The sequence below is a fragment of the Ictidomys tridecemlineatus genome, chromosome 9 (genome assembly GCF_052094955.1).
Source record: "Ictidomys tridecemlineatus isolate mIctTri1 chromosome 9, mIctTri1.hap1, whole genome shotgun sequence".
Lineage (NCBI taxonomy): Eukaryota > Metazoa > Chordata > Mammalia > Rodentia > Sciuridae > Ictidomys > Ictidomys tridecemlineatus.
Window position 1 is genome coordinate 13,456,886 of NC_135485.1, and position 26,082 is coordinate 13,482,967.

The window sequence follows — 26,082 nt, forward strand, 5'->3', positions numbered from 1 at the left end:
GAAGTATTTGCAACCATTGCAACTGGAGATTCAGAAGTGATTTAGACAGTGACTCTATAAAATCCATAATATATTGGAAAAATTGTGCGCGCGCACACACACACACACACACACACACACACACACTCACGCACACACACACTATATCCCTTTAAGAGAACAGAATCAGTGCCATAGTAAAGAGATTAAACTGTTAACCCTGTGAGCACAGAGGTATTCTGACTTGTTCTTTTTTTGTATTCTCGACCTATAAAACAGTGCCGGGCACCTAGGAGGTGCTCAGTGATATCCAATGAAAGAAGTGGGCAAGGAGGAAATATAGTAAATAGGTAGATCACTAGGTAGGTGTATATTCTGTCCTTTAGAAACAAAATACCTCCACTTATGAGGTCCTTTTCGTTGTCTTCTAGGGCTCATTCTGTGAAATTACACAGAATTTGTCTAATATTCATTTCTGCCTGAATAAATCATTTCCACAGTGACTGAGGAGCTGCATGTACAGAAGCCTGGATTTCCTTCGGTAAGTGTACAAAAAGCTATCTTGATGTCCCAGGTGGGCGATTGCATCCGACAGTCCCCTTATCTAGAGCGTGGGTGACATAAATGGTCCTCACAGGCACCAGGGATTTACTTGACAGCCTTTCTGGAAATGCCAGCTGGCCTGATAAATGCTCCATCGTGGGGAGCATGGGTGATGTCGATAAAGTGGAGGACAATGTAACAAAGTGGGGACACAGTAAATAGTGTCACCAAGAGAACTATCACTGAGGGCAAGGAAGACCTAAAGATTGCAGGGGGTGGGGGGAGGGGGGCAGGCAATCTTGAAATCTGAGAACATGCCCTAAATAAGCAACCAGAGAAAGGAGCTATTTATGCAAATCTTAAATTGTCCTCCTCCAGAAAGCAAATACTGGGAAAGCAGATCCTTTGTGAGAGTCACTATGATTTTTTTTTTTTTTTTTTTTTTTTTTTTTTTTTTTTTAGGAGTCCAGAAGCATCCTGTCCTTCTCTCTTCTCCAGGAGCAATTTTGGAACAGGGGTGAATGTTTACAGACCCTCAGAACTACAGGAACTTTGAAGATCATCTGTGTCCAAATTGTCCTTCCTCAGCAAGGCAGCTCTGGGTTAGGGATGACAAGCCACTTGCCAAGGTTGCTCTTCTATTTCACAGCCCACCCGGCCAGTAACAGAGTCCAGGTCTCTTGATTCTTTGTCAAGAATGTTTCTTCATAACAGTGCAGTCTCAGCTGCTCTTAGGCACAATGAATGATCCAGAGGGAGCTTGGCCTGATGAGGAGCAAGGGGTGGTCTTGGAGCTCAAATTCTCCCTGAGTTCATTGTTAATAATTGTGCTTGTTGCTCAAATAAAGGGATAAATAACATTCAACAGTTAAGTGAGAAATAAAAAAAAAATCCTTAGATGCCATTCTGATGAGAGTTCTTCACTGGTATCTTTATCATAGATGGCAATTCTAAGCTTTGCTTACCTCATGCAAATCTTAGAAGTTGCATTTTGGTTAATGTATGAGTCTGTTGGAGAGCAGTCTGCCGTGGGATGAGTTCAGACAGACCCGGGTTCCAAACTTGGCTGTGCTCCTTATAAATGATGAGATTTTGCAGAGTAGTTAGCAAACTGTTCATGCCTCATTCCCTCCAGGGTAAGTCGTAATTGATGGATCTGAAGAATTGTTACTTCAGTGATTTATTATTTTTTTATAAAGTGATAACTGTATGTATACACACATGCACACTTATACACAGGACAACTGAGAGAAGATTTAAAAATATTCATTTGTGATCATTATAAAATAAGACAAAACTGGAATTCTAAGTCTGTACCTATTTGAGTGATATATCTTTTTGGTTTACTGATTTTGGTGATTTTTAAATTGAAATTTTGAGTTAAGAAGATTCCCTTCTTTCTGATTCTTTCCCTTGCCAGTTGTTTGAACACCAAACAAGTTATCTAATTAGCTTAAACAATTGTTATTAATTTGTAAAGAGTGGGGGAAGAAATGGGAACTTGGTAACTGTGAGGTCTAAGTTAGTTGGCCATTCAAAGTGTTGTCCCATGCTTGGCTCAGCTTGTGACAAGCATTATTTCTCAGAGGGACCTCCTGGAAACCTTCCTTATGAGTTATTATATGGAAAAAATATATGTGACTTCAAGACTGTTTTGCTATCTAGTTCTGTTGCTTTCTCTCTTCCCCATCACTAATGCTTTCCCATAAGGAGTGTAGTTAATGGAGAATGGGCATCATTTCAGATGGCTCAGAGATGGTAATCAAGTCATAGGACAGACAAAGAACAAATAGGATTACTGGGTGGGATGTGTCACTTGTCACCCTGAAGACAATAGGAGTGCTCTATTCCTCTCCTCTTTCCATAATGAAATGACCCATGCAAAGAAAAAAATACTATTACCTGGCAAACATTATTTCACTATTTCAGATCTAAGTTAAACACAGAGGAAAAGTGGACACCTTTTCCCTTGTTTTCAGAGGAGGAAACAGAGCAGACAGCATTCCACACCAGTTAGAACTAAATATGAGATTGTAAGAATTAGTGTGAGATTATAGTAAAACATTTCTACTGAATCAGCCCAAATCCATAATTTTTCCCTCAACTAAAAAATTTAATGCTAGCTCCATTGGTAGAGTGCTTACCTAGCATGCACAAGGCCCTAGGTTCAATGCCCAGCAACACACACACACACACACACACACACACACACACACACACACACAATTAGTGCTAAATCCAATTAGGTTCCTTAAATAACTAGGAATTTTTAATTCCATGCATGTATCTTCTTTTTGAAGATACTTCATGAGAACTGATCATTCACACACTGAATTTGTGGAATTCTCTCAACCTCAGTTTCATCATGCTTAAAATGAATGTACTTCCAACCTTACAATTCTATGGATTCAGTAGAATTTAAAATTAAACAGCATACTAGTAAGTGCTAAATAAATACCACTTACGTTTCCTCCCTCAGTTCTTGAGAATTCGTGACTGAAATGCCAGCCTTCCTCTTAGGCCAGATTTGTTTTTCTTAAGAGCAGTACACAGACAGCATTCCTTGAAACTGCTTGTCTTGAACTGCTGAGTAATCCCCCTTGGTGACATGGACCATGTCAGCCTTTGACTCACACTATCATGTCTATGATCAGCTATAGCTGTTTAGCCTTTGTTCCACGCATAGCTGTATTTATGATGATCCTTTAATTCTGGACTCCAGGGAAAGACGCCTTCCCCATTAACTATGTCAGCAGAAAGGACATGCAGAATGTTAGTGTCAAAAGGAGCACAAAGAAGTAAAATACTACTTAAGTTCCATCTAAAAGATGAGAAACTAAGCATGGAATCTCCATACTGAAATTTTCAAACACAAAATTTTACCTTATCATATTGATTAAATTTCTAGAGACTACGATTCATACAACAGTATGAACACAGCCCAAACTACAGAAAACCACCTGAAACTGAAATAAGGGCAGTTTAAAACAAAGTAAATGATTGATAAATACTAAATGCTATGCTTAACGAAAGACCTCAGAATCATTAAGCCTGATGGTAAGCAAAACCACAACCTCAACCAAAAAAAGCTATTCTTTAGAAAAATCTGGAGTGTATCTCCTAGAACTTTCATGCTTAATGAGATTTAAAAAAATTTTAAGAAACCCTTTTATTTCTATAGTATATTTGAAATAATAGAAGAGTAACCTGTATCTTTTGAATAATATTAAAATAGGATAATGTCTTGAGTTTAATATCAAAATTTATATTTACATAACATTGGTATCCTAAAATGTCACTTACATAACAACATTTAAACATGATTGCAGTGCTTCAGACAGTGTGGTGCATAGAGTATGCATAATCTGGATTTTCCTGAAGATACCAGCTGTATTACATTAAGTAATAGAGACTCTGCTCTAAATTGTTCCATCTACTGATTGTTTAAATATGTGGCTTTGGAAGATTATCTGAAACTTGTAGAAACTTAGTATTCTTATCTGTAAAATGGAAATAATAATGATCTTATAGACTGACATTCAATCAAATGACGTGATTTAAGGCATTTAACTGACCTGTAAGATATGTACAATACAGTTGGTTTATCTTTTCCTTCCTTTTAAATTCTATTTATATATTCACTTCTTGAGGCCACCAACTGCATGTATTCCATATGCAATGAAATTGGTTACTATTCAAATAAGTGAAGAATTATTAATATATAAAATAATTTGAATGTAGATCACTACAGGAAACACAGCTCTGAAGTAGGTAATAAGAAAGTTTGGAATATTTAAGAAAAATGTTACATTTCAGTACAGTTATCTGGTCTGACTTGGAGGAGAGACCCCAAATCTCTTTCCCATCCATTTGGACATTCTGATTATATTATCTGCAAGTAAAGCTCCACCCAGTAATGAAGCTACAATTGAAGAGGTAAAAAAATTAGCCAGGTTGTTTCTTGCATCATACTGAATGAATTTTGGATAGGTCACGGGTGAACTTCCACTAAAGAGTCACACCTTTCTTCAGCCCCACTAGTTTATTTCTCCACTGATGTCCTCTCTTGATGGACTGGCATCTCAGTTTTATGCTTGTCAATGAATTTCATGCCCTGAGTGAATAGGGTCCATCCATATTAAGGTCCTGCCATATCCCTCCCTTGTGGAAGACTGAATCTTTTCTTTAAATCACCCAAGCATTTAATGGATAGGCAGGGAGTGGCTGGGCATGAAAAATAAAATACCATAAACTGACTTCATACAGTCAAAAAATAATCTGTACCTTTTCAGGGTCATTTCTGGGGATTAATAAAGGATTGGAATGCCTACTACCACCTCTGCGATGCTTAGCAGCTCTCCTTAATTATGAGATGCTTGCTCTAATTTATCTCCATCCTATTAGTGGGGCTTTTGCAAATCTCTGTATGAATTTAAAATACATTTATCTCTGTCTTAACTACCTAACATTTAACAGGGTACAGATTTGTGGAGCTTGGAGAGGTACAGGAAATATCTAGCAGGGTTCAAAGCACTAATGGGAACAGACCAGTTGGAAAGGAGCTGGATTTACGCAGATGTGATCTGCCCTGGGATAAAGGCTTAATCCTAAAAGACTCGAGGGTGGAGAGAAAGGCCAAAATCGTATCCACATTGTAAATTGGTAGACTTGAAAATAGAAATCATCCTATGGAGAAAGGCCAGCCTCTGCCAAACAAGAGTCTGGAAGGGAGTCAGCTCATGTGGGATGAACAGATAAGAAGGGGTGGATCACAGGAGTGATAAGAGGGAGAAGTCTGACTAGGCAGGGCCCACAGATGGAGGAAAATCCAGTTGCATAATCCAAGGTGACAACATCCAGGCAGGCTCTGTGCTCTGTAGGCTGAGTGTCTGAGGAATCTGGAGAGGAGGAGAGTATCCAGTTTACAGATTTATTATAAACAGAGATTGTACAAACTGATTTGTGTCATTACAAGACTCTGATGGTGAATGTTGACTGCTTCTTGTCTTTTGTATGCCTTCCTGCCAGCTCCCCAGTGTCATCGAGCATATATTATTTGAGTACAAAAACTAAGAATCAGGGTAAATCTTGGGAAAATAAGAGAAAAAGATGACTGAGAATTTGTTCATGTGAGAGTACTTGTCTGTGTGACTTAGAATATGCCCTCCCACCCGATTCTGTTAATATGGGAGAATTGCATGAGTTATAACACTAATATAATAAATCTGATTTTTGAAAACAATCATGTCACATTTTCCTCATGTCCAGGGATATTTTATATCTACAACAATAATAGGAATATAATTAATCCAGTACTTTTTTTTCTTGAGAACAATTTCAAAATTCCTTGTGAGCCACTCTTTAAACCTAATGCAAATACACACACATACTACAATTGTTTTGAGTTTATTTTTGAACACTAAATTTCATCATTCAGTTTAAACTCTCCAGTATTTTGCCAGGATTCACTACAGTTGATGTTTACAAGCTTCCAAAAGTTGAATCTACTTTCAGATGAAGATGGTGCCTTTCACTGGTGATAGTTAACATAGAATGAGCTGGGAACATAAGTTGACCTTTTTTTTTTTTTTTTTTTTTTTGTACCAGGGATTAAATTCAGAGGCATTTAAACTCTGAGTCATATCCCTAGCCATTTTATTTAGAGACAGGGTCTCACTGACTTACTTAAGGTCTTTCTAATTTGCTGAGGCTGGCTTTGAATTTGAGCTCCTCCTGCTTCAGCCTCTCAGTCCACTGAGATTAAAGGCATGCGACACTGTGCCCAGTTTTTTTTTTTTTAAGATGAATATAATATTTTTATTTTGTTTTTTTAATTTTTATGTGGTGTTGAGGATCAAACACAGTGCCTCACTGTCAGATGCAAGTGCTCTGCCACTGAGCCACAATCCCAGCCCAAATTGACCATTTTTTTTTTAAATGGTGGGTTATAGGAGATGTGATCCTAAGGACAATGATGTCCACGATACCTGTGGAAATAGACACCACTTCATGTATGACTGTATAAACTTGTCTGTGTTGACACCTTGGTTGCTTACACACTAGAGGACCAACCTGATTCTACTTAAAGAGAATGTGTCAAAATAATAAAAGAATCACTCTCAAGGCAGTTTCCCTGTTGTTTGTCTCATATGACCATATAATTGGTGTGTTAACTTGGGAATTTCTTCATGCTTGTTTGGTTATCAGCTGTGATTTGTTGTTTTCATTCCTATTTTAATGTTTACCATTAAACATTAATTTCTATGGACATCACTCCATTTGATCCTTAACAGCATTGTAAGATATTCATTCATTTTAGGACATAAAGTGTTTTATGGCTCCATTTTAAAGATGAAGATTGAGTTCGGTGAGGTTAAGTGATTTGCCTAAGTTGTGTAGTCAGGTGGAAGAGTTTGGGCTTAAGCTCATTTCATGGAAGAGTTCTTTCTACTCCATGATCAGAGACTGAAAAAAAAAAAAATCTACCATGACAACAAAGCCTGGCACAAATATCAAGTCTAAACATGTACCAGAGAAGAAATTCAGGGAACACCAAATAGCAGGCTAATTTGTCTATGTGGATGTGGTGTACATGTGTGTGTTTGTACACATCTTAGTGAGTGTGTTTATTGGGTTAGTGATAAAGGTAACTTATATTAACTGTACAGAGAATATTGTTAGTTTTTATGACACACAAGTTTCTAGGAATAGCATAGGGAAAACTAAAAGAAAGTGGCTGTTATTGATCCTTTCCATGAATTAGATGAGTTTGAGCAAATGACAAGTGTGAGCAAATGTACCAGGTTAAACTGTCATCATTCCCCACATATCCCCCTGCTGATTACTGCTCCACTCCTCATTCAGTTCACAAGATGTCTGCTCACCTCCTTTCTGCTAATCTATAGTCTGTTCTTCCTTGAAATTAAGGTTTACTTTTTTCAATAAATTTCTATAGACTCAAAGTATGTACACTGATCTTTTTTGATGCATTCCAAAAACTCCAGTGGATTAATATTTCATGAATTACTGCTTAACTATTTCAAAATTATACCACATGTATAAGTTTTATTTAATTTTAGGAAATATCTAGTGGCCATACAAACTTAGAGGCACATCCTTACCCTCTGCTCAGCTCCAAAATGAATTTCATAATGCTTAAAGTCAGACTAACCCAGCATACTTAGTGTGTAGATTACCAATGTAAAGCTTGTAGTAAAATAGAAAGACAACTATTGCTTAATTAATTAATTATAATGATCTACCTTATGCCTTTATCAAATTAATAAACTACTAGTAAATTTAGAAGGGAAGACATTATTTAATGTATTTTGTAACTAAGTCATAATAGATTTAAAATAAATCTTATAAAAATGAGGATAGCTAGGGGAATGAAGATGTTTGTTCATATAAGTTTAAATTTACCCATACCATAAAATACTTTTACACACTTTGTTTATTAATGTTTTCATTTTTAAAATCATGGATCAAGCAAGTTTGACTCAATTTCTATGTTGTCAGTTTTATATGTAGATATAAACCTTACATGATATGGTATATATGAGTTAATATATATGTGATATAAACTTAACTGAAACTTTTCTAACAAAATGCTTACAGGGGTGTGGACTTCCTTTCTCAGTCACCCGGGTGCATTTTAGAAGACAGCTGTGCTATTTTATTGACCAATCCCTTTCCAGAAGTAAACATGGAGACTCTGGAATGGATTTTGAAATGCTGTATAAGAGTAATCTGCCTTATCTCCTACGACAGGACTGCTAGGCTTTAGACACTGAAAAATGTCTAAAGATGGGGTTTCTAGTCACTGGGTTTTCTGATACTCTGAAGACATGATAGAAAAGGGGAAGGATAAAATAATATGTGATTTCCAAATTCCATTGGGATAGAAGGTGCCAGGGTACACCTTTAAGTTCTTTTTTGCATTTTAAAAGAAGTATACTCTAAAACAACTTCTCTTCCAACATTGTTAAGCCTGAAATTATTTAATATATCTCCCAGGGGACACCTTCCTGTTAGCAATTTCCTTGCTCTAATGTTAAAGCCATTTCTTGAGCAAATTGTGCCAAACTATCTATCAAAATTATTTTGAGGTATAAAAACATTGTGTCACCTGCTCTTAATTTCAAAATACTCCAAGTTAAATTTCATGTTAAGTTTTATGCCAAAATATTCAGTTAAAGGAAATATAATTAGTTAAAATTATCTCCAAAATGTATAATCTAAAATTGGAGTTTTAACTGAATTCCCAAGAGAACTGAAATGTTTGTATTTGTCAATGACATTTCCATTGTCTGAGATTGTCGAACACCCACTTTTGTAGAAAAAAACCCCACATAATTCAAATGCCATACATTGAACTTGGTTTTGTTATTTAAGGAACAGAGAATAATAACATTTTTTAGCTTAAAGGCATCTTCAAAATTTATTCTTCTAAGCTTTTTATTTAGAGATAGGAAAAATGAAGCTCAGAAATATTATTTACACATGTAACATAGCAAACAGAGTCCAAGTTCATACATACTGCCTGCCAATCCAGAAAGATTTATTTGACCACACAGTATCTTTCCAGGTGAGAATACATGTGCCTATGTGTAGAAAGTTGGTGTTCTGACGATTTACAATGTAATGACCCCATCAAATTTGTGGAATCCTCTTCCTACTTGTCCCAGGTAATAGAAAAATGTACATCAAGTATCCCTTCAGCATTTTTATCTTCCCCACTCTTAGGAATATTGATTGTGACAGTTTGCCTCCTTGCATAGGAGAAAAAATGGGTATCAGAGTTGCTATATTTTAGTGTTTTATCTTAACTAAGCCAGGCATTTCAATTGTCCCAATTTGAAGTTAGCAGCTTAGAGAACATTAAATATCTTTGTTCCCAATGAATATCCACATATCTGGAAAAGGAAATTTACCAAACTTGCAAAAACATTATGCCTACATGGAACTTAAAGCAAATATTTGATAAATGATATTTTCCTTATGATTGTAAATGAACCAGCATGTTTCATTAATATGGACTAATTGTCAAACAAGGCTAATAGGTGAGGGGCACATTAATGGAGATTATGTGTCTGGAGACAGAGAAGTGATATTCCTATTCCTATCCAGACAGTTACTATACTGCCAGATTAGTCTTTTTATTTTTTAATTCTGTATATTATAAAGGTTTAGAAAGAATGTAATCAGAGAAGGCCTACTATTTCTTAATCTTCTCAATTACAGTGTGAGTTCTTTCAGTTCAGTTGATGAGTCTGATTTGTACTCATATCATTTTTACAAAACACATAATCTCAGCTTTTCTATTTTTTTAAATGCAAAGAGTAATTGTTGGCACTTGAAAGTTTCCTTCAACAACAAATGATGAGCAAATCTTGAGCAAAGATACTTGGACGTGGTAGTGTGTAATCCTTAAAAAATGTTTTCTTCTCCTTTTGCCTCAGATCCATGTCTGTCTTCTTACATGTTTCCTTATCTCATGCACTTACTGGTCGTAGACTGTTGTTCTGAAAATGTGAGCCTGCAGCCACCATTCATCCAAAGTCTGCTCTCTTACAGATGATGGCCAGTGAATCTGAGAAGTGTATGTTCTTGCCTTTGCAGTTTGAATTCTCAAACTTAGAAAGAAAAGAAAAAAGAAAGGCAACTGTAAGTCTAGCACATCAATTGAGGCTTTACTGTGGTCTAGGCATTTGTTTGAATACTTTACATTTCTTAATTCCAACCTTCAAAATATCCTCAGGAGGGAGGTTTATATTATAGTATTCATTTTGGAAATGAGAAACACGAAGTTCAAAAATGTTAACTCAGTATCCAAACAAAATAGCCAGTAAAAAAGCAGAACTGAAAGTTTAAACTCTTCTGTTCAGTTCCAAAGCTTAAATTTCTAATTATTTCTCTATGACTTCTTTAAGTTCTATCTATTTAAATTCTGTAAGTATTCTTTCTCTGAGTCTAAACAAAAACTAGGACCCTCTTCCACTTCACCTGTCGTTTACACAATTAAATTCATGATCATTGGACATTTACATCTTGCTTTTTTCGTTCTTAAAACAAAACAAAACAAAACAACCAAAAACAAACTCATGGGCCCTTCAATAGTTACATAGGACATAATTTCAAATCTTGTCACCATACTGGTCAATTCTTCCCTGAAGAGTTTTAAATATTTTATCTATGCTGTACTCACAATAGGGAATTAATGAAGCCAACTATTCTACTCTTATTTTTTTCTAGTGAAGAGTAGAAATAGGATTATATCTAGTGCTCGGCATTTTCACCTGGTAATTTCATTGCTCTGTTTTCAAAATTCCTTGATAAAATTAATTAATGTAAACCCACATTGCATTAAAAGATAAAATAATGTTTTAAGAGCATTCAGTTCCTTGTTTTCCTGTTTGCTGTTATTGCAGCATGATAAAAATTAAAAGGGACTTATGGTGCTGGCATTGCCATTTCCCCTTCATCCAATAAGTATTTATTCAGTGTATACCATAGAAGGGATAATGAACTAAATACTGTAGGTAGAATGCTTTTGTCCTAGGAGGCTTATAACCCGGTAGAAGAAAATTAACAAGAAAATAAAGTATTCAAGATTTGATAATGAAAATCTGTATATATACTTGTAAAGGTAAAATAAAAAAAAGTGTTAGACCTTGAGACCATCAATTAAACTAAAGTTGATAATATTTTAACTGATATATTCAGCAATATTCATTGCTGAATCTATCAGCAATGAATATTATATATTATATATTATTATATTCATTGCTGAATCTTTCAAGTTAAGGCAGAGAGCAGTTAGAGGAACAAAATCTCTGGAAGAATGAACTATTTCCCTAATTTGCATAGTTATATAGTGTTCTAGATGTTCAACTAGCAACTGAGTAATACTTTGCCTCCACTTTGGACTCTTTACATTCCTTAGAACTCAATGATGGTTTTTGATGTCTTTTTATTCTTAGTTCAGGTCTGAACCAGCATTTCTTATGCCTTTTGGTTTTATTTCAATATAGAAAACATCCTGGAGCCAACACACTTTCTGCAGCCAGTTGAGGTCCTGCCAGGCAGCAGGGGAGAGGCTGATTTCCCTGCAAGGAAACCAGGGGTTCATCTGCCTCAAGTGATGTCTTCTGTAGGATTACGCGAACTGTCTGAGAAGGTTGATATTAGGCAGATCCCTAAACCAGCAGTGAAGGATCTGTTTGCAGATCACTGGAAGATTTCAAGAAGATCTAAAGGATCTTGAAATGACACTATCTGAATCTTTTCAGTGATGGGGGGAGTTGAAGTGCACTTTCGGTGGGAGAATGTGGGCCAGGTAAGGAGAAGAAGGACATGAATGTATAGTGAGCATTTATTAGTGACATTGAGTTGGAAACTAGTTAAGATAGACGTCGTCTTTTCTGAGCTATGAAGTTTTAAGACATGTCTTCAAATTGTTTGACATTTCTCTCACAAAAAAAAATGTGATAGAACTCCCTACTGCTTGAATTCACACCAGCAATAATTGACTCACTCGTGATGAATAGAACACTATATAAATTCTATAGTTTCTGACTCTCTCTCTTCCCCACCCTTAGGTCTTTAGAACCCTGCACCTCCGTGTAGTAAATTCAGCCACTTGAACCTAAATCTATGGACATTGAGAAACTAGCTCAGGAACTCCAGCTGTTCCATCTCACAGCTGTTCAAGTCCAGAGAGAACAAAGCTTTAGACATTCCAGCCACTGGCTTTTGAGCCATCCCAGCTGATGGTGGGAAAAGCACAAAACTTTTTCTCACTGGGTCCTGTCCAGGCTGCAGATTGCTGAGCAAATTATGCTTTTTGTGTAAGCCACTTCAGACTCCAGGAGTGTGTTGTGGAGCCATAGCACCTGCAGCACTTACACAGGTGACTCAACCAGCCTCAGAAAATGCCAGCCTTTGGTGTCACAGAATAAGGCAATGCAGAGCCAGGAACTGAATCCTGGGTTTCCTTTCACTTAACTTCCTTCCTTTCATCACAGTGTATGGACCAACATATTTCCTTTCATCAATTGACTCATGAGTTCCTGTTCCTCCAATACAGGACCTACTAACAGTATATTCTAAATGTATAACTACTGATATTCTCAAAGCTGGTATCTGGACAGTAAATCTCTCTGCAAAGATCTTGAAACACTGATTTAATAGTTACCAACACCCAATTGTGTATAGCAGTTGCACATAATTTGCATACATTTGCTAAAATAAATTATAATTGTGGTAGCTGGTCTCCAGATGACTCTTATTTATGCATGCTTCTTCACTCCTTGAGAGAAAGACTCATATCCTCTCCTGTTGAGCCTGTGACTCTTTTCACCAGTAGAATGTAGAGAAAGTCAAATTCTGGAATTTCTGAGCTCTTGCCTTTGCTTCTTTCCTCTTGAAACTCTGAGCCACTGTTTTAGTTCAGGTTACTATCATTAAAAGTCTGAAAAAAAAATTCTATAGATTAGGTGGTTTAAAAAATGGAAGTTATTTCTCACCATTCCAGAAGCTGTGATGTTTAAAATCAAGGCGTTGGTCTGGGGATGTGGCTCAAGCGGTAGCGTGCTCGCCTGGCATGCGTGCAGCCCAGATTTGATCCTCAGCACCACATACAAACAAAGATGTTGTGTCCGCTGAAAACTAAAATATAAATATTTTTTTAAAAAAATTCTTAATTCAAGGTGTCAACATATCCAGAGTCTGGTGAAGATCCTCTTCTTGTCTTCTAATACTGTCTCTTCTTACTATTTTCTTACATGGAAGAGAGGCAGGGACAGGGGGTAGAGGGAGAAAAGGAGAGGGAGAGGGAGGGAAGGAGGGAGATGTCAGTCTTCTTTCCCTTAAAAGGACACTAATCTCATTCAGACAGAATACCTCTTATGACCTAAATACCTCCCAGTGGACCCATCTTCTAATGCCATTACATAGGGATTTAATTTTTTAAATATGAATTTTAGGACTTTTTTTAGTTAGCTTTTTCAATACGGAAACAGAAAGACCTGATAAAAATAATTTTAGAGGAGGGGAGGTTTATTTGGGGCTCATGGTTTCAGAGATCTTAGTTCATGGGCAGCTGGCTCCATTGTTCTGGGTCCACAGTGAGGCAGAACATCATGGTGGAAGAGGGGAGCAGTTCAGGACATGGCCACAAAAAAAGCAGAGAAAGATAGGCTTCTCCTCCCACCAAGGACAAATATATCTCCCAAAGTCACTCCCCAATGACCCAATCCTCCAGCCACATTCTACCTCCCTATACTTGTCACCCAGTTAATCCCTATCAGGAGACTAATGCACTAATCAGGTCAAATCTCCCATAATCCAGACATTTTTCATCTCTAACCTTTCTTGTACATATGAGCATTTTGGGGACACTTAATATCTAAACCATAACAGGAAGTTACAAAAGTCAATCCATAGTCTCTCCCATAGAGGAAACCAGACTAAGGCTTCCTGGTCTAGATGGTCACATGACAAGACCTGGGAGGAGAGCCTGCCATGTGAAGAGAGAGACCAACTAGTGGAAGACATGCAGTCCCTGCCATAGCCACTCCTAATTCAAACACATGAAACAACTCAAGTCAGGAGTGTAGAAAAATCATAAAACTGAGTCCTGGACAAAACTTGGAATTGTGAATTATAACAGAATGTTACTGCTTTAAGCCTCCATATTTTGAGGTAGTTGTATCCCAAACAACATCTAATTAGAATAGTACATATTATTGTCATTGTCAATAACATACTGAATAATAATAACCATCAATTGACAATTGTGATGTCAAGTAAATTTACCTCATCAGTAAATTCTGAGATAGAAACAGTACTTTAATCAATATTCTTGTAGATGTGGAAACTGAGGTGTTGAGAGATGAAATTTGTTCCCTGAATTCAAGCAGTTGAGAAGTAGCACAATTGGATTATGAACACAATCATTTTGTGTACAGAATACTTTCATATTTGCTTCCATTATTCTCCAAAACAATTATTTTTATATTAATTTTTTAAAAAGTAGTAACAGTTTAATGTCTTTTCCAAAAATGAAAGAACTAAGACAAAAGACAACTTAAGTAAAACAAGGAAATAAAATAATAGAACTGGAAGTAAAATCTAGATTTTTAAAATTATAAATCACTTGATTATGTTATTGAGCTACAGCTGTATTTTTATGCTCTGAATTCCCTATTTTATTCTCCTGACAATTGTTTTTTGGAGAGTTTTCATGCTTCTTGGGCCATCCCAGGCCTAGGATGACCCCAGTAAATGTTCACTGGAGTCACCTAGAACAGTAGTTCTCAGGTTTGGGGGACTAAGTTCCCTTTTTTTCTATTAAAATCTATTGTACCCTAAAAATATTTGCTTATATAGGACATAGCTATTGAAATATATTCTGGTAGATATTAAAACTAATACATTTTAAGTATTACTAATTTACTTAAAGTTATTACAAACCCATTACAAGTTTATATAAGTAAGATCTGCTTATTAAAATAACTTTATTTTCCAAAACAAACAAACAAAATATAGTGAGAACAGCAGCATTTTGCAGTTTTTGGAAAACTCTTTAATATCTTTTTAAATAGAATGTTGCAGGATTCACATCTGCTTGTGCATCTAGTCTGTTACAATATCACATGTCCTGTGGCCTCCAGAAAACTATACTGGAGCCAGGGACTAGTGTAAATATGGACCTTTGTTAGCACCTTTGAATTACTCAAATGATAGCTATGAGCAAATTGTTTTTTCCCCCTTAAATTTTCCATTTTAATTTTTATAATTGAAAATCTTTGTTTTCCTTGAAAGCTTTCAGTTAAAAAAATTAAAACAATGCTATCATGTCTGTGAATGTCCAGGCTTTGGAACAAATGGTTAGAAATAGACATTAGGTGAATGAAAATAATTTTAAAAAGACAAGGAACACACTCTCATAAAAATATTTTTATCTCCATGTATTTCTAAAATATGTTTTCAGTATTGATCATCACTTCTGATTTGAGATAAGAAAACTGAGAAAAGTTTTGAGAGGTAATTTAATTCACAAAGCAATGGGCAGCCAAAGGCAAGTAGCCATTGGCTAAAGTCCTCAGGACAGTGCCAAGACCCTTTGATCATACAAGTGGTTGGCTTTCTGTTTCTTAATCCAATTTGACCCTTGTCCTGTGTTATATCTTCCAGAGCTGCCCAGGGAGTCAGCTTTTAAGTCCAACATGCTTGTAGATTTTTGTATTATTTATGGTTTTGTTTCTTCATTAGAGTAAGTGAAAATATCTTTATACTAAGGTCATTATATTTAAATGCCAAATCATATGCTCCAGATAGTTTACCACCCAATGTTGAAAAAGGATCTGAGCTGCAAATATTTGTCTTTCATGAATAATTTAGACTGATTCTTGGTGAATTAATTTTATAATTAGCAAGTGTTTCGAGGCTATAAAATATGATTTTTCATAAACTTCCTTGTATATACAAATCTAGAGACCTGATCCCCTACCTGTAGTTACCTTGGGAGATTACAACTTCTTTTCAATATCTAGTCATTTCTCAAACCATACATAGCATAGCAGTTCAGAGTCCATGATTAAGAGACAAGGTACCAACATTGACATCTCACTAATATTATTTACTAGATATGTGACATTTGTTGGCTTACTGGGTCTTTTCTGAACCTCTATCTCCTCATGAAGACAATATGGATAATTATTATCTTGCTTATAAGGTTGGTGTGAGGGGAAGTGAATGGTGCCTAGCTTTTGGAAATTTCCCAACATATGCTTACTATTACTACCATTGCTATTATTGCTACTTGACAATAACTTTTATAGAATATAAATCAAGGAGAATGGAGTTCATTATTTGGGAAATATATTAATTTTTGAACATCAGCTGTAAGCCTGTCCCTGTGATAAGATCTTTACTTCTTATCTCTTTAAGCATTCAAAATGGGGCTCTGTAAGATTTAATCTGAAAGGACCATGGGCATCCAAGAAACGTAATCCAGTTTAAATATATGCATATATATACATATGTATATATATGTGTGTGTGTTTATATATACATACATTATCATACACTTTATTTTAGAAACATGTAAGACACTTAAATATGTTTTTTTTTAAAAAAGACAAGCATATCTTCCTTCCTTTTAAAAATATACTTTCATCATATATTACCATGATTTTGTTGTGTCTTTGTTTCTAGGAGCCTCAAATTCCTCCTCAGAATAAAGTTATAGATTATTTGTCTCCTAATTCTTATTTCCCTTCTAAATGTTCCTCTTATTCCATTTCTAAATGCAGATCTTTGCCTTTCAACAGCAGGAAAGAATGTCATTTCTTGAGGAGGCACAGTGACAGCCAAGGAAGGGAGTGAGAATTGATGTGGAAATTATTCAATTCTCTTTGGCAACTGGAGGAAACATGTCCAGATTAACAATTTTTCCTCTAGTCATATCAATTTTATCCTGTGAAACCTCAGTACCCATCTATGAAGTAGGCACTATTACTACTACTTTATTGATAAGGAATTTGAAATTCCATAAAACCTTCACCTAGTAAGTTATGGAGCTGGATTTCAAGCCTTAACATGTATAATTTTCTTACTGGACTATTCCACATTTTGATTATTACCCTATTTAAGTATATATATTTTGAAATAAGAAAATACACATGCAGAAAGTCTTTGGAGACAAACCTGATGTAATCCCCTGGAACACACACACTTTTATGATGCTAATTTGAATGGAAGCAACCTCATTTTTCTACTAACATCCCCGCCCCCATTTATTCATTCTTTACCTGCTTCTTTGTCCTTTTTCAGGAGTTTGGGCCATTGTACATTTTCTTAGTTCATCCCATTGCATTTAGGGTCATCATATTTTCCCAAGTCTCCCTTCCCTAGCAGTAACCCAGCCCATATGCATCTGTGGCAACAGCTGTTTGCTTCATGTCTTTATTTCTAAAGACGTCTCAACTAGCAATGTGCCCACATAAAAAACGTATTTTCACTTTAGGATACAGTGTCCAGAGGAAAGTCAAGAAAATGTATTTGTGTGCCAATGCTCTGGGTCTGATCTGGATACAGATAGCATTTGTTCTTTTGTAAACAGTACTTTTCATGCATATATTTTTGGCATATGCATTGGTCTTCAACGCAAAGTGAAACAAAATAAAGAAAGAAGATAGTTATAACAACAGAACAACAACAAAAAACAAGTTTACTGTTGCTAATAGTATCTATGAGATCAAATTTTGTATGTTCACATATAAACAATTCTACAGGATGGAGCTTTCGAGTAAGACTCTTGACAGAAGACTTGGACAGATATTGCTTATCATTTTATCCTTCACCATTCTTGACACTCACTGTTTTAGTTAGCTTTTTCACTGCTGGGACCAAAAGACATGACAAGAATAATTTTAGAGAAGGAATCTTTTATTTAGTGCTCACAGTTTCAGAGATCTCAATCTATAGACAGTGGGTTTCATTGCTCTGAGCCTGAAATGAGGCAGACCATCATGGCAGGAGAGTGTGGCAAAGGAAAGTAGTTCAGAATATGGTACCAGGAAGAGGAGTGTGCTGCCCTCATTCTGGACCAAATATATACACCAATGACATTCCCCAGTGAGTAATTTTCTCCAGCCACATCCCACCTGTTTATAGTTACCATCCAGTTAATCCTTATCAATGGATTAATTAATACACTAATTAGCATAAAACGTTTAACCCAATCATTGCACCTCTAAACTTTCTTGCGTTGTGTTCCAGATAAGCTTTGGAGGGGCACCTCATATATAAACCATAATACCTACAAATTTATAGATAGATATTTGCAACCATGAGAATAAAACTCATATGCTAAAGTTCAAAGGAACCCAGGCCTTGACTCTCTATATTGAGGTTATCTTTCTTGGACTATGATCTCCAGAATTCTTCTCATTTCGAAAAGCATATTTTAAAATATTTTTGATAGAAAAGATTTTTCCTTTATTTTTCTTTCTTCCATTCCTTCTTTACTTCCTTCTTTCCTGCATCTTTCGTATATTTAGCCAAATTCAGTCCTAAAATTTCAACCTTTTCTGGAGCATTTCAGTGTTCACTCTGGATCACATTTATTTGAATAAAACCACAGCATTATCATGGTCAAATTGAATGAAGTTAAAATGTTTGTAGATGGGACTAAAGAAACCAATTAGTATAACCTCCGTGAGCCATATTTGGACAGGGAAGTCCCTTGCTGAGAATCACTACTTACATAGGTAACATTACAATGAAGTTTTCAAACTGTTTTTTGTCCCTTTTATATTCTTATCTTCAAATGCCAACTCTAATTCATACCTAATAAATAGGAAGTTTTATTTAAAGTAGAGCACAAAAGAAGCTATATATACTACATTGTTTGGTTAATAATTTAGAAAGAAAACTGAGGTTGAATATCCTGTAGTTCACATCAATTGAATGAAATTTCTATGGTTTTCATTCGTCTGAGCTGAACATGTTTATTCAACCAAATAAGTATTTCCCTAAGAAAAATAATTTAAATTAAATAATTCAGTTCTGCGTCTAAGTTTTGATATTACTAAAACTTAAATTTAAAAAATTAAAATATATTCAGTCATTCAGCAAAGGCTACATTTGTACCACCAGTCGATGACACTCAAACCTTAAAATCAAACTTAATTCCTCTATTTAAGTCATGGTGCACCACATCCAGTCCATTGGCTGCTATGTTTTTTCCTATCAAAATACCAATAGTCTCTGTCCTACCCTGTTCCAAACCTTGAGGGCTCTTTAAAGAATGTCAGGGGCCACTTTTTCCCCAATTCCTGTTCTGGACCTTGGTAGGCAAGAATCAATTCATGACTCTGCTCAGTGCCCCCCCACACACACCCTCCCCATCCCCCTGCATGCCTCCCCATCTCATTCATACTGGGACAGGTAGGCTTTGCTGGACACATAAAGATTCTACTAACTTGGTCTGCTGTTACTTCTACTTCATCAAGATGTGCTTTTGTTCCAGGGACTTTGCACTTGACATTTCCTCTGTGTGAAACACTCTTATCTTCCATGAATCTTGACTCACTTCCTTCTTTATTCTGTTCAGCAATTGGAACAAATATTCCCATATCATATAGCCTTATCTTGACTACTTTATCTCAATGACCAACCATCATTCTCACCCTCCTTTTCCTAATCCCCTTATTCAGTTTATTTTTTCCACAGTATCTTATCATGGAAATTAGCATATTTTAATGTATCTAATTGTTTTCACCATAAAATGTAAGTTTAATGACAGCAGCTATTTTGCATATTTATTTACTGATATCATGGGCAGTCAATAAAAATGAGCTAAATAAGCAAATTCCTTAAGGAATAAATAATAGAAAATTCTGCTTCAATTTTTTTGCATATGTTGATTTATTGGAGCAAAAGCTAGGAGGGGGGAAAAAAAAGAAGGAAAACCATGAAGAAATCTGCTGGAATTCTTTGTGAAAGATATTCTGACAATTCTTTGTCAGATGCCCAATGCTAACACCACAGTTTCTGGACACCATTCATCATGCACAGCATTCCACACACAGAGAGAGGAGGAAGCCAGCTGTTCTAGCAGGCCCCCGCCCCCAATCCCCAGACTGGTCCACTGCTATGGCTTGTATCTTCCAGGAGAATCCTTGTCTATAAGGACAAACCCCCAATCTCAGTTGGGAGACACAGAAAAGGTAGGGAAGATCTGTTTTGCTGCTTCAAAAGATAAACAAATGCCCTGAGTCTTCTGGTTTGAGATTTATGATTATGAATCTGATAAATCACCCAAGATAAATGTGGTTTGTTTTTCACTTTCTTTACAAAGATTATGCCTCTTCAGGGTGCCATAAATGTCTGGAGGTTATACCACCTTATCACTGCAGGAGTGTTGTGGAGCTCTGCAACAGTTGGGTCTCATTCTAACATCCTTTTCTTCCTCTGGCTCTTTCTTCTCCTGCTCACCCCCCATTTAAAGTGTGAATATATGAGCATACACATACGTTGACAGATGCACAAATACTGTCTCCATTTCTTTCTGGTAGCTTGGGACATGCTTTGCATGAGCAGTTTCAACTGTGAACTCTGACCTGCTTATGCTGGCAATGCATTCCAGGTTTCAGCAGAAAGGCTTTTTAATGAAACCGTCATCTTAAGAAAGCAAGTGGTGGTGCTTTTTTCAAACATATCTAATTAGTAAAAGGTTACATAAATAACCCAAGACAAGATCACATTCAATCCTGTTTTTCTTTCTGCAATTGAATTTTTTTTTCCCTATTTTTCACTTCTCATGTGTGGTCATACCATTAGGAGATACATGGATTAAAGCAAAAAAAATTGGAAATGGGCCAAAAATATTGAGTTACCATTCCAATATTCTAATCCCTTCAGAGCAAACTATTGAATACATTTTATAATATGAATATTTGACCTTGACAAAGCCAAAAATGATAATTTGAGTATTTGATTGAAAAATATTCTCAAATCATTGAACTTGTAGTTATTCCAGAGACAAATTCTGTGTTATGTTAAAAATACTGAGAAAATCTCCACCCTTCTTTGTATGTGTGTATAGGGGCAGATACTGGGGATTGAACCCAGGGCCTTCGTGCATGCAAGGCAAGCACTCTACCAACTGAACCTTTAATAGACTGTTAATACTTTCATTTCATTTCCCCCACTAGAGCCTCTCAGATATTGGTGTACTCAAGATAAACACATATAAAAATGGGCTTAGTGTTGCATGCCTGTAATCCCAGTGGCACTGGAGGCTGAAGCTGGAGGTTTGCAAGTTCAAAGCCAGTCTCAGCAAAAGTGAGGTGCTAAGCAACTCACCAAGGCCCTGTCTCTAAATAAAATCTAAAAAAAAGGGCTAAAGATGTGGCTCAGTGACTGAGTGCCCCTGAATTCATTCCCTGGTACCAAAAAAAAAAAAAAAAAAAAAAAAAAAAAAGATATACACATACATAGAAGGTGTTTTTCTCATTTCTTACAATATTTCTGTTTTCAGTTTACAGATAAGAAGATGAAAGTTTGGACTAGTGTGATGATTTTTGTCATGGTACCCAACTGACATGTAAAAGAGTTAATGCTTCTAAGTGGGTCTGATCCCCACTCTAATGTCCAAACAGCAAGATTAGTGAGGTTTCTATGTTGGAATTCCACTAATGGTAAAATGTCTGTCTGAGTCTTTGTTCCTTAGAATATGAAATTTTGAGAGAACTGTCAGAAATCTTGGTATAAGAAGAAAAATTTGAAATGGTTTATAAGGGAAAGGTAATCTTAAAACAAATATGAAGACAATAAAGGCAGAAGTGATAAGGGAAATAAATAAGGAGAGAAAGAGATTACATGGCTGAGTAGACCATGCTTAGATTATTTAGAACACTTTGTAGAAATCTGTCATGATGGGACAGATATGGGATTGGGGGGAGGATTCTGGTGAATAAGGTTGTGAGAATTCTGAAGATATAGGGAAGGCAAGATTTTGTGCAGAAAGTGGATGTGTTCAGTGAGCTAGGATTATTCATGTGATGGTGAGATGTGGGAAAACTGAAAGGGAAACAATAGAGATAAAAGTGCAATTAGAAACCTGTCACAATGGCCTAGACCAGATGGTCGAGGTTAATACAGCTTTGTGGAGTACATCTATACGATTATGAGCAGAATATTTTGCATATTGCATAAACAGAATAATATGTGCCCTGAAGTTTTGTTGCCATGGATGCATTCGGTCTTTTTACTGCTTAGTGAATACCTCCTTCTTTCTCAGGAATTTGAATACATGATGGACAGATACAGACCTTGACCTCCAAAGTGCTTAACATCTAGTCAGGAAGACAAACATGTTACCAGGCAGTTGGAATACTCCATGTCCAGTGCTGTAAAGGTGGAAAATGCAGGGAACGCTTCAGATATGCGGAAATTCACTGAAATGGAGTTTTTCTTTATATTTAATCCACAAATTGTTTGGAGCTGTTTTGAACTATGTTTTAGGTTTGATTTTTACATTGCCTAGTAAATGAATAATCTCCTGGAAAAATGAAATACTAATGAGAGCACAAAAGAAGAGAGACAGTTAGTTATATTAGATAATCAAAGATTTTGGAAGTCAGACAACAATTTTGGAGAAGAGTGTGGGCTTATGCATGGAGTATAAAATCCTTTATGCTTCCAAACAGTAGATCAGAAGCCCCTCATAATATTCGGACAACCTATAGCCACAATTGTAATTTAGAAGCAAAAGCAGTTATTAAAAGGTGAAAACTGGAGGAAGAAGTTTTCATGATGAATTAAAATGTTTTGATAATTAAATAGGTATGTTGAGATAAGTTAACAATTAAAGCATTTCAAGTTTGACATGTAAATTCACAGTGGAAAAAATGTTTAAGGTTCTGTAACCTATTATGTAGGATGCATGTATTCATTAGTTTGAAGGAAATGAACAACTACAAAATGAATTTAAAATAACATAGGAGGAAACAGTGTGTTGTCTGTCAAAAATAGCACAATGACCAGACTGATGGGATTGGAATGCAGGAGATCTCATACTGTCTACAATAATATTTTAGAGGGCCTTGTAAATGAATAATAATTTGATATTAGTAAACATTCATGGAAAACTTCATGGTGTTCTATTCTACTCTCTTATGCAATAAATCCAGTCTCCAATATATATTCTACCCTTCTCAAGAGAGAGCTGTTAAAATTTCTGAGGAGAAAGAATAGCCAAATGTTCGAAACAGATTTTGAAGTTGCAGATTCCTGAATTCAAAAGCAATAAGGATCTGAGATCACTTTCAAATTTTCATCTCTCTTAGTTGAAGCATCTTCGTTCACAAAGTCGAGATAACTCTAGCCTACTTTCTGGAACAGTTTTTAAAATGAAGGCGAAAGTGTATATAAGATCTATAATTATGTTGCCCAATCCAACGTAAGGAATCAGTTGTGGTTTTCAAAATTATTATTATTATTATGTACTAAGCACTTAGAATCAATTTCTCAATTTAATGTATCATACCATTTCAAATGTGTTGCAATAACCTATAATATTAAAATGTGATAGAAAAACCTCACTTATCTATAAAAATTCTGACACTGATTTTTTAGAAAATGTTTTACTTGCCCTTTTTAATTATACATGACAGTAGAGTCTACTTTGATAAATTTATACAAACATGAAGTTTATCTTATTCTAATTGGGATCTCAGTCTTGTGGATGCACACAATGTTAGATTCACTGTGGTGTATTCATATGTGTAGGTAAGAAAATTATGTCATCTGCACCCCAATGTTATGCTTATGTATTTGAGTTACTAAGCATCTCTGAACTATACAGATAAATAGGGTGAGCTTTGCCCTTGTCCATTGAAAACTCTTAAACTAGAAATAGATGTGTGTGCACATACCCTCACACATCTTAATACCATCTTATGTCATTTAAAAGGCATGCTATGCCCACTTTTTATTTTTATATCTACCTCTCACACTTGGCACAACTTACTGGTGATTAATTGGTAAGAAATACCAGAAATGCAGCACTGTCAAAGGATAGATGTTCATCCCATGATGTGTATAACTTTACCTGGTTGGGAGCTATCTAGAAAGTCAGCTACTTATTACTTGCTTTTACCATGGACCTGCCTGTGTTTTATGAGTAGGAAAAGCACTGAGAAAGAGTAAGAGGAAATTATCATCCCTGATATAGTATCATAGGCATCCGTTTCCTCTATTTTTATTGAATATGGTAGATGAAATGAGTATCCAGATTATAAGGAAGTCCCCAAGAATATAAAAAGATTAATTCCATACAATAAGAAGCATGTATGTGTCACATCAAAGATGAATTCTTTGCACATGTTACATTTTACAGCAAACATTGTGATATTTTGATTAGGGATCAAAACAGCCTGTAGTTCACTTGAAAGCTTTTATGTTTAATGAAAAGACAAAATGCATTCTTTAATTTTATGACTGCACCATGTAAGAAGAGTAGTTGTAGCTATTTCAAGGACTGATTTTCTTCATATGCTTAGATTCTGCTCTCTCCTTTGAGGTTGTGGTAGAATTCAAATTTAAAAGCAGTGACTTAGTACTTCTGAGGTATCTATTCCTGGAAGTTATGATGTAAATTATGGATCCTTACACAGGAAAACACTGTATACATATGCACATACAATTAAAATATTTCAGAGTTTAATATCCTTATTTCACCCTTTTCAGGGTATTTTTATTAACTGTTGAGAAGTCATAAAGCTCTGCTATTTAGAATAATATTGTCATCCAAAGCTGTATGACTCTCCTAGGAAATCTGAATTTTCACTTTTCACTCTACTGCACTAAACAATCAAGAAGGATTGTGGAATTTCAGAGATGATGGATTTTTAGAGGCAAATTTTATCTAGTTTGCTAATTCAGATGTGGAAATACAAACAGTCATTTTGAAGGATGGACATAGTTCATCGAAAACTTGTTTTGTTTCCTTTCAGCTTTACACAAGCTTTTTAGAAATGAGACAAGCTAGGAGTACAGAAAGAAAACAAACTTCAGTATTTATTATATATGAAGCCCAGGGACAGATCAGTCTCAAACATAACAAATGTGAAATTCACAATAGAAAAAGACGGCTGAGGCAAACAAGGTCCTGCTTCTTGACTCCTTTGCAGTCCACGGTGAGCTGTTGACATCATGGTTGGCTGAAAAAAGAGTTTTGGGACATGAACCTTCCCAAAGGGGCCCTGCCAGGGCCACAAGTGGACACAGGCCTGATGAAGCAGAGAAGCCATTCAATTTGTCAGGCTATCCATCACCTGTTCTATGCCTCCTTCTTTCTTATTCTCTGTCCCAAATCTCATTGTCACAAGTCAAGATCTGGTTACTGTCCAGAGATGACTTAAGTCCCTACAGGTGGTTTTAACACCCATAAACATAGAGATCCAGCTGAACAATACCCTCTTCTGAATGTCTAGCCAGGAGATTTGGTAGAATAATGTGGTGATGCAGAAACAGAGTGTCTTGAAGGTGAAGAGAAAGTGGGGGGTGAATGGCTTGCGGCATGTGTAGGTGACACTCTGCCCCCTGCCTCCTGCCTCTCATCTCTCTGTTCCATTGGCTGATGGATGGCTATGAGATAAATATCTACTTTAAATTACACCATCCTACTCAGAGCAAATGATTAAGATCTGGGATTTTCATACTGTTCCTTTTGTTTTATTCTCAAGACTGCTTCTGCTCCTTTTAGTTTCCCATATTTGAATCATTCTTGTGACCTTTAAATTTTAAATTTCCTGTCAGAGGCATTTCCTCTTTCTTCCTTCTCTGGGATACTACAGATATCCACAAAATAGAAACAAACAAACAAAAAAACCAAAAATACCTCGCACCCTCATCATGCTGAAAGGCCAGCCATAAGAGGGTCTTTTTTTTTTTTTCCCCTAAGGGCTTACTCTGTGCCATATAACCTTTTACATGAAAAATTCCTAATCATCACAATTACTCATATGGCTTTTATTATATGCA

General features: G+C 35.9%; 1 long non-coding RNA gene across 3 annotated transcripts in view; it reads left to right on the forward strand.

The window, feature by feature from the left end:
- The window catches only part of LOC110597526 (uncharacterized), a 118,397-nt gene extending 105,634 nt beyond the window's left edge, over positions 1-12,763 (forward strand). For 2 of the 3 annotated variants that reach the window (XR_013425718.1, XR_013425721.1), the window contains 2 exons: positions 411-520; positions 985-6,645. This is a non-coding gene — a long non-coding RNA (uncharacterized LOC110597526). Of the gene's footprint in view, positions 1-410; positions 521-984; positions 6,646-10,098; positions 10,189-11,555 lie in introns of those variants that run through there. The other variant, XR_013425722.1, reaches the window with a different exon arrangement.
- The last annotated feature ends 13,319 nt before the right edge of the window (positions 12,764-26,082 follow it).